Here is a 10,252-nt window from a genome sequence, read left to right as displayed (position 1 = left end):
AGGGAAAGAACAGAAAAAATAAGGCAGTTATAGAGCGATCCTTCCCATGGTATAATTTCTCAGCTCCCAGCAATCAGCATTTTAGTGATATTTTTTTCTGAGGCAGAGGTTCCATCTGGGCTTTCATGTTTAATATCCAATGATGTACATCTCTTCTATGAATTTCTCTATTTTTTTTTCCAGATAAAGTTTTTACCTCTGCCTGTTCCTGTAGGCAGTAGGTTTCACAATGATCTGAATGTCCAAGAGTAAAATGTGTACAGTTACATTTGGGGAGAGAAAAAAATGTGAGGAAACATGATTGTTATATATCAACTGTGCACAGAAAGAAGATCAGGCCTTCCAACTCAGTTTTTCAATGAAAGGACCCAAAGGGAAAAAAAAAAAGAAAAAAAAAGAAACTTGGTCATTTAAAGTATTTACTTAAATCAGTTTTGAATTTATTACCTCTCAGCAGAACTGATATGGACTAATATGCACAGGTTTTTGTGTGATACAGAGAATGCTCAAGTGTATTGCATGAGTGACAAATAATGAGGTACATGAACCTACACCCCTGTCCAGTGTAAAGATGAGATGGGTTCCAAACCTTGTGGCTCCCTCCCCAGTAAATGTATGTGACTCTAGCAGGGACAGTGCCTTCCTGGGTCACCTCCAGGCCTTTAGAAAGAAGCTTTCTCCTTTTTGGAGATTTGGTATTGCCTGCACTGGAGTTTGTTAGCATTTCTTTTGAATGGTAGAGGCATTGGGTAGCCTTGTCAGTGAGAGGATGCTGAACTATTTTCTGCTGTGGTCTGAAAATGTCTTGGTTAAAAAAGAAATATTTAAAGGATTTTGATCACTGCAAATAATAAGTAAAAAGTTAAAGAAACAGAAAGCTTCTCTAATGATAGAGGTGTCTGTCTGTAAGACAGACTGTGGCACGTGCCTTGGCATGCCCTAGTGTGTGTTATGCTGTCAGCTAGACAGCACAAGAAAGAATTGCTTTTCGGCAGAACCTGCACATGTAAGTGAACACAGTCAGCTTTCCAGAGCCAAACCTCTGCAACTCTTACCAAAGGTTGTACGTTTTGGATTGTCAGATCAACTTTGTGGGTCTCCTGAATGGCTGTCCTGGGGATAGCAATGGTCTAACAAGCAGTGCTTCTGTGATTTCTAGCAGGACTGTACCTGAAGGGAGGATGTGCTGTATTCTTTTACAGAGACAGAAAACTGGAGAGACTGCCAGCAGAGGCAGAGGCTCTGCACAAAAGCATTTTTTAAACCTCTTTTTTTGAATGATGATATTTGCACTGAGACCAAACATGACAATACCTGATATTGTAGTATATCTGCCAGATAACTTTAGGTATAACCTGTATATCCTGAATTAAAAGAGAGTATAGTGACACCTTTAGATTGGCTGAGCTTTCTGGATAGAGCTGCAATGTAATGTTCCACCATTTGTTTTTTAATGCGCTCTTGCTTTTTAATTTTTGTTCGTAGAACAGATATCTTGGACCTTTATTGATACTTCTAGACTGCTTGACACAGAAGCACTCCACAAGCAGATTTAGAAGCTATAGTGTGACTTTGCCAGTGATCTTCTGTTCTTCAAGTCTGAGAACAGGGCGTTAAAATAGCAGGAATCCTGGATGAATGTCTGCCATTAGCAAAGCTGTCTGCTTCCATTACTTGCATTTTGTGTCATTCTTTGAAGTCTTTTCTGAGGAAACGTGCTGTCTAGCTCACAAAAGCACTACTGAAGCTTACCAAAATATTAGCCACTTTTACTCTCCCCTTGTTTTGCTCAGCAAACATAGGTTTTTGAAAGCTAAGAAAAAATAAGGGTATAGTGGAGAAGCAGAAATATGCAGAACTGGCATTTGTTTTGAAAGGACAAGGAAACGGAAGAACTCTATTAGTTCTGAGTAAAAGCAAGGTATAAATATTCAAGGTAAAATTATTCACCCCTCAGACATGTAGCTAAGCAGATCCAAGAACTCACTGAATTTAAATTAGAGCAAGATTTAAATTACTAAACATCTCTTCTTTTCCCCACTGCACTGAATGACTGCTTCTGAATACTTTCAGCTGTGTAACTAGGCAGATCCCATTCTGGCTGACTCGACCAGATTGAGCAACTAAAATGGAAGATCATGCTTTGTAGTTGGACTCTCAAGGTGTCATCTGGTGCTTAGAGTGGTTCTAACTGTGAATACTCCTGATGCCATGGTCGACACTTGATGGTCACTACCAAGTAGTCCATGTGATTAAGATGATAGGCAAAGCAGCACTCTTTTATTTATAATATTGAGCTATTATTAGTGTGTGGTTCTAAGGAACCACATGTGAAGCTCCATGATCTGATTAATCAGGTATTCCAGTTGCTTTTGAGTGATCCCAGCACAGACAACTGAAAGCAGGAGGAATTTTTCTCCAGTATAGCACCATTTATGACATCCTGTTATGCAGTCTGAAATGAGCTCTGATGTTCCAGTGAAAGAAAGCCGAACAGTTTGTGAGGGAACATACATAATCACTAAGAATTTGGCAAAGTCAAAAGCCAAATCCAGGGCCATTGATTTGACAGTCGCATGTCTCATCCAATGTCTGCTGTTGTGGTGTTGCTCCTTAAATTGTGAGTATGTTCTTGGCCTGATAGAAGGTACAGAGTACAGATCTTCTGAAGCATAGCTGAATTAGGGGAAAACAGAACTCTGGTGCAGTTTCTGATTTTACGGGTCACACGTATGCTCTGTTCTCTGCCTGCTCAGCAGTGTGGATGATTAGAATTTTTTAAAGAATTTTTATTACAAAAAAAGCACCTCAGGTGTATTTATTCCTATCGCTAAAACTATATAAAAGCTCATGAAATAATCCAGACTTTCACCTAAAATTATATTCACACGAACCTGCTTACAAGGGAAGGAACAGATAACACAGATTACATGTTAAGTGGGACCCAACAAAAGAAACAGACATCACTGGCATTGTGTTTTACAGGCTTATGTGTATATTTGTGCTATGTTGATTTATGATAAAAATGCACATGGTTGTAAAGCTGGACAAAACATTCATTGCAGATACATGTGGAGTTGATATCAAACCCACTATTTTCATTATTTGATCAAAGGAATTTGATGATTGAGTGACAAAAGGAGCAGGGTATTTATAGGACTGAAAGAAAGTGTTCAGCCAGTGATTCTGCTCCCCTGCTACCTAAAGCAAAAGGGTCATATAATATTATTCAGTGGAAGCTGAAACTACTCATGATTAACATGTCAATGTTATTGGATCACTTTTCCTTATATTGACTATTAGGTCTGAAATGCTACAGAATAATTTTGCTTCAGGCAAATTAGGTTAGTGTTAATGGCAGTCCTGTTCCTTCCATTCCAAACTCAAACTGAACAGTCCTCCTTAGTCCAGCATATCCTCAGCTTCTCCAACCTTTCTTTGAGACAAGGCAGTGCCTATTTATGTTCTCTAGCAATCCAGTTTTACACAGAGGCTGATTAAATAAACATAACCGTTTCTGCAGGTGGTTGTGTTTAAGAAAGCACATGAAAGCTGTAGGATGCAGGAGATAACATGAAAGTGAGAAGTCTGTCTCCTAGAGTAAAGATGTGAAATCTTGTTCAACAGCAAGCTACCTGAAGAGCTCAGCATTATCTCCAAAGGAAGAAATGAGATCATCACAAATTCTTTTGTGACCACTACGTATCTTCTTGGTAGTTATAGGAGACTAAAACAGGGGGAGAGCTCTCACCATTCCAATTAATAAAGAAAGGTATTCAGAAAGTGTATTGTGATTCCAATAATCATATTTGACACTGTTAAAAGCAGCCTGTTTCACCTGATGGCTACCACTTTGGATGCTTTTATTAAAAACGTGGTTGAATGCAGAACCAACTCCCTTTTTTTTTAGTGCAATAGCTTCATTGCTAATGAAAGTTTTGTTGGTTTAGGTGACATATAGTTCTTAAAGGGAAACACCCACTCTTTACAGTTCTTCTGTCAGATCTCACCTGAAGATGCATTCATTTTGAATTATTTTATTTATTCAGTGTGTAGCATTCCATTAAATTTTTTTCCTCATTTTTATTGTATACCTAATATATATAGCATACGTATGTAAATTTGGCAGGATAAGTACCTGCAGACATTTTGCATGCTGTAGAAGTAGATACTGGAAGGAAATGGAAGGAAGAAGTCAGTTAGTAACAAAATTAACTTCACAGCCTTTTGCATGTTTTGATCCACAACTTGGACATCTGCAATGCAGCCAGAACTGCAAAGCAGACAAACCTGATGCCTGCCCTTTAAAAAAAAAAAACCTAACAAAAACCCCCAACAGTTTCACATATCTTCATGTTATTTATGCATTTATTTTGGGAAAAAAGAGCAGTTTGTCAAACATTTAAGGTTGACAGGCAAGTCATGTTGTTGCAATGCAGGTAAACGCTGTCATGAGTGACACTGGCTGTGTCACTATGTGCAGCATTAGCCTGGGAATTTGAGAAGACAGGCTCATGAAAAAAAAATGAATGTTGTCAGACAACCCTGCATTTTTTATTATTAAAATCTTGAGTGAATTTAGTGCTCATGAAAGTGAGGGACTAAGCTTCTCTGCACATCCCTTTCAATAAATCTCAGTTCTGACCTGCAGCACCCTTGCTATTCTAGTTATGGGCCTTGAGCTGAGATTGCTCCCCATGTCAGATTGTGGGATATTTCTGATATAGATAGCTGAAGACTTAGATGAGACCATTGAACATATTCTTATTTTTGACCCAACCATGGCTTAAACCTAGACCCTCAAAGACGATGGGCGGTCATAAATTAAGCACATATCACACAATATCCCCTTGGCAGTTAAAATAAAAATTTTTCAGTTGTGTGTTGAAGATGCTTTATTTATAGAAATTGAAAACTCCCATTCTTGTGGGAGGTTACTTCTGTGAACTGGTATTTTGGGGGTTTATTAATTTGAACAATTGTCCTGAAACAGCTGTCCAGAAAGCTGTGTCCCTGCGTGCTATGGAAACATCTTTTTGCAAAATGCCATATTCAAAGCATGAGTTCCAACAGCACTTTAGTATCCAAGTGGACTCAGTTTCTACTACTAATTCAACAAGTGCTATTCAAGAGGAATGAAAAGCAAGAGGGGCCGGTGGCTGCATAATGCAGGCATGGGAGGCTCCAGTCCCTGCAGACACTCCTGGGAAATGGTCGCAAGTGCTCTCGGCAAGTCTGAGTTTTATGAGTTCAATCTGCTCTGTGACTGTGAGGAAAATGGGCTGCAGTTAATCAAGGATTAGCAGCATCACCTCTTCTCTTCAAGCGAACATCAAATCCCAGTCCCTTATGAGAGAAAACATTGAGCAGATGTGTGGGTGGCATTGCAGGCAGCAGCCATGAGACTGTCCCTGAAGAAATCACAGCTGGGGGATCACTGCTGCTGTTGTTTTCACCCTGGAAGAGCAAGCTCTAAGACCCTGCGACACAGAGGCTCTGGCTCATACTTTGTGTGTTTCAATGCAGAGCCTAATCCACTTAGGCAAGCACAGAGTAAAAATATCATTGCCTTTGCAGTGAGAGCCGAAGGCTACAACAAATCTAAATGCCATAGCTCCATCAAAAATAAACACTCAAAGCCATCTTGACATCGAGGGTATGGAGTTGAGAATGACATCCAGAATGAGATTTTAGGAAGAGTTTATTTCACTCTTCATGCAGATATAACTGCACTTTAAAAGGATTCTAGTGCCTTTATAGTGTTTTTGTAATCTTTGGAAGGTTGAGAAACTTTTCTTCTATCCCCTGCTTTCTGTGTAGTTGTGAATTCTTAGGACATGGTCACTTTTTCTGCAGTGGTGAGCACATAGCTTAATTACAGTGTCCACCAAATTGGTAAAAGAGAAAGTCATCTACCTGGAATACCCCTAAAAACCTGCCTGTAAAGCAAAAAGGTACATGTTAGTCTGTGATGCTCAAGGCTAAGTATCTGCAGGAAGACGCTTCAATGTCCTCTTTAGTAATGTCAATAATAAGAACAAAACAGTGGAAAAACTAAATAAATGGTAGCACACTTTACCTAGTGCATATGTGTGCAGTTTATTTCACTGTAATCCTGCCCCGTATTGAAACTAAAGCCACAGTGCTTATTTCAAATTACATTTCTCTCCTGGTTTTTAATACATTTATGATTGCAAATGTGCCCAAATTAAAATCCTACAATAAACTGTAAAGAGATGTTAACTGTTAATTTCTGAACACTTTGAGAAGACAGTGATAAGTTTTTAATGAAAGAAACCAGTTGTTCTTGTAAATCTTGCAATGTTTGGCTGTAGTCCACTACTTGCAGGAGGTGCTGCTCTTAGCACCTGATTTATTGTTGGTTTCAGTAGACTAACACTGTTTTGCAATTCTGATTGCTCCATTAGAAAATTGTGATGTGGTATTAAAATTTTAACGGGTAATGCTCTGTTTGCATTTTGTCCCACTTAGCTTCAGATTGCCAGAGACAAGCAAGGAAGGAATATTAACCATTCATAAAGCACTTTCACAAAAGCTATTCCAAGGAATAAAGAACAGAGAAGAATAATGATAAAAAGATCAAAGTTTAAAAAATCAAAGCCTGTTCATCTTTTATATTTATTATTATTTGTATTATACTGAAAAAAAATAACATTTACTAAATTATGGCTGCATGTTTCTGCTCTGTGGTTGTTAAGTCTGACCTCGGTCAGCAAAGAACACTAAAACTGTCCCAGACCTGGCAAGATTCTGTGGATATAAATATAATCAAATTCTCAAAAACCATAAATTGTGTTTATGCATCACTATTGAAAATTCTTATACTTTTGCTACGTTGTTTGCCAGTCTATTAAAATGTCTGGGGACAGTTTGCTTTTTATATTTAATTATTTTGACTTTCAGAACACATTTTATTTTACATAGCATAGCAATATTTTTTTATTGGTGGTTATAGGTGGGTTTATTTAACACCTGCATAATTTTAAAATGGTTCCTTACAAAGTGACCATAAATGGATGTTTTTCTCTGCAGAATCTCTGATAAAAACATCTCTCACTACCACCAATAGTGATAGAGGGGGTGGAGTGGGCAGACTTTGAAATTTGCTTTTACAAGTCCAAATCCTCAGGCAAAATAAACAATATTATTTGAGATTAAAAAAAATACACACAGAGATGATAAGAAAAAATCTAATGTCTGTAGAAGGCTGTGCTTCAGCAAGCTAGGTATATGTTTGCATGTTTGCTTATTTTTTAAGTTTTCCAGTACCAAAATGCATGTTTAAATGATTGCATTTGACAAAGGAAAGACAAGGAAAAATGGTGCAGCATCTTTAATTTATCAGTTTACATGAGATGCAGGCAATAGCCTGTGGGTACCAGATTGTGATTTTTCTACTCAAGTACATTCTCATGTTTTACTGATGAGCTATATGCCAGACTCTTGTGTTCTGTATAGTAAGAGTTTCATGGAACATCTGCTTCAATTGCTCTATCTCTTGTTTTGTTTTGTCACTAAACTCACTTATGCTACAGAAGCACTGACTATAATAGAAGCTGCTTTAATTCAATAGCATATCAAGAAGGTAGATTCTCTAATGCTTGTAACACAGCTATTTATGCCTAATGCTTTCCATTGCATCAAAAGTGGTATAAAAATTGACACAATATTCTGTCATACTTTATAGGATACCCGGTTTTCTCACCTACCAGAATGTTTTTAACTAGAAAAGCTGCATATGTGTATATGCATGTCTATCTGTGTGTAGCTGTAGACAGAATGACACACAGGGAGGTGTATCTGCCTGTCTGTATTTGCAACTGGATGTATGAGACACTGATGGAAAAACATATATAAGTGCTAGAAGAGTAACCCCCATTCCCTAAGTAATGCATCACAAAAGAAGATAACAAAGTAAGTCAATAAGGTGAGAATAGCTTGGACTTGTTACTAACCGTGTGCTTTAGCATTTACATAGTAAATGGCACTTGGTGCCTTGTGTGTATTTAACCTGGAAGGATAAAATGTTTTACAAGGACAGAGAACATTATATGAGAATTTAAAACAACATACATCACCCTTTGTCAATTTACTAAATATTTTTTCTTGCCCCATTGGGTAGTCTTGGCTATTCAGTGACTGTGAAAGGATGTCAGGATTTAAAGGCGGCAGTTTCACTTTAATTTGCTGTACCATGACCAATCTTGGATGGAAAAAAAAAGTTGATTAACTGAATGAAAATGCAATGAAAAACTGTAAAGGACCTTTATAATATGATCTAATAGTTTTACATTATAAATGCATTAAAGAAAAAAAGGAGGAGCTTTATAAAAAAAGACAAATAGGGTAACCATCCTTCCCACAAAAATCTGTTATATCCTTTCTCATATTTTTGGTCTGAACAAATGCTGAAGATTATGGTGTTGTGGATGTTCCTTTCTAAAGCTGTAGTCTGGTTTGGGTTTTTTGTCCTTAATTTTAATCCCACCTGTTCTGACATCCAGCCTGAGAAATCCTGTTAGAAACAAAGAATCTATGAGCAGATGCTGAAACCATCTTTAGTTTCAGTGTCCTTGTTACTGGAAGGGTATGTGGCTTAATTTAAATTATTTTTTTTTTTTAGAAATATGGTTTATCATTGTATTTGAATTGCCATTGACAAGGCTGGTAATTAGCCTCATATTATTTTCAGCATAGTTCACATCCACACATCACAGGATGGAAAATGAGAGCCTTAGACAAACAGTATCCTTGTAGAAGATCATTAGGAATCCCACTGTGACATGCCACGTGGAACCTCGTTGATTCAAATTAGTCATCTGCATTGTTCTATATTTCAGACTGCAGGAGGTTTCAACTTATTTTACAAAACCACAATTGTTATACGTTTATGGTCAGAGTAACATGTAATGTTCTGCACTCTCAGAAGACACCAAAGACATTTTAATATGTACTCATTATACAGCTCTGTCTGCAATGGTATTTAGAGTTTCATCAGTGTCTGGGTAACAAAGCTCTATTTTCTCAGCTTTTTACAACTGAGCTGTAAACATGAACTCTCAGTTAAACACAGCACGGTATAGAAACTATTATCTAGGACTCAGAGTTTTGATTTTCCTTTTTTTTTTTAAAAAAAAGAGGTCTTTGATGATACACACCTCTGAAATGAATGTATCCTATTGCTGATTTTTTTTTGTGTGCAGATGTAATACAGGTTTGAACAGTGTTAAACACACTGTGGTTTGGCTGAAAAAATACAAGAGCAAAAATGCTGTTTGTCACAGTCCTAATTTACTGTGAGATCAAATATGTACCTTTAAAATAGAGTTTACAGTAGAGTTATAAATGGTCATTTATGATGGCTATTTGATCCCATACATGTCTATGCAAAATCTTTTATGGGTATTGCTGATGGCAGTATGTATATTTTTAACACATATACCTCCCCCAACTAGGATATCTCAAGAATTTATTTTCTTTATTCCTTGCTGATATTTACTGGTGCAAATCCATCTATTTCAGTAGAGGATTTACTCCAACAGTGTATTTAGTCCCACTCAGGATTCTGTCATGAAACTCAGTAACCTCAGAACTGCTTGGGTCTGCACACAAATAATCCAAACCTAAATTTGGTAGGGGCAGGAGCCTTCCAAATGACCCTAACCTGAGAAAGGCATAATTAATTTTTGTTTTCTAGGAAGGTATCAGAATTTTAATGTTCCTAAAATAGATTTGGTTTATATTATATATTTTTGGATACAAATCCACACACACTGAAGAATTATTCATATAAATTCTCTTTCCTTTGTGCACAGAATCAGGAATCTGATATATTACTTCAAGAATACATAACACAACATCAGAGAAAGAATTCAAGAGTCGTGAACAACTCAGGGGACCAGTAATAGAATATGAATCCTAGGTTGTTGGTTCAAATCTAATCCAGGTTGGAAGTAACAGCAATTATTGCCATCTAATGTCTTTTCAGTGATCTGTATGAAATGAGTTTGTGGTCTCAGTGTAGTTTCTAACAGACAGGTGTCTAGATCACAGCTGACACCATTGTTGGCAAATACAAAGTAGGGACCAAAGCCCAGACTGAAAATTGAACTGCTCTTTGGTGTCAGGGCAAAACTCAAGCATTTCAGCAGAAGAATGTGTACGCCAGTGAGTTTTTAGAACCTATCGATGAAAAGTATTTCAGTCTTCAGGCACTTGCCCAGGAATCCTC

Source organism: Corvus brachyrhynchos, unplaced genomic scaffold, assembly GCF_000691975.1.
Source record: "Corvus brachyrhynchos isolate BGI_N302 unplaced genomic scaffold, ASM69197v1 scaffold227, whole genome shotgun sequence".
NCBI lineage: Eukaryota > Metazoa > Chordata > Aves > Passeriformes > Corvidae > Corvus > Corvus brachyrhynchos.
The sequence above is the reverse complement of the archived record's forward strand: the minus strand, read 5'-3'. Positions refer to the sequence as shown.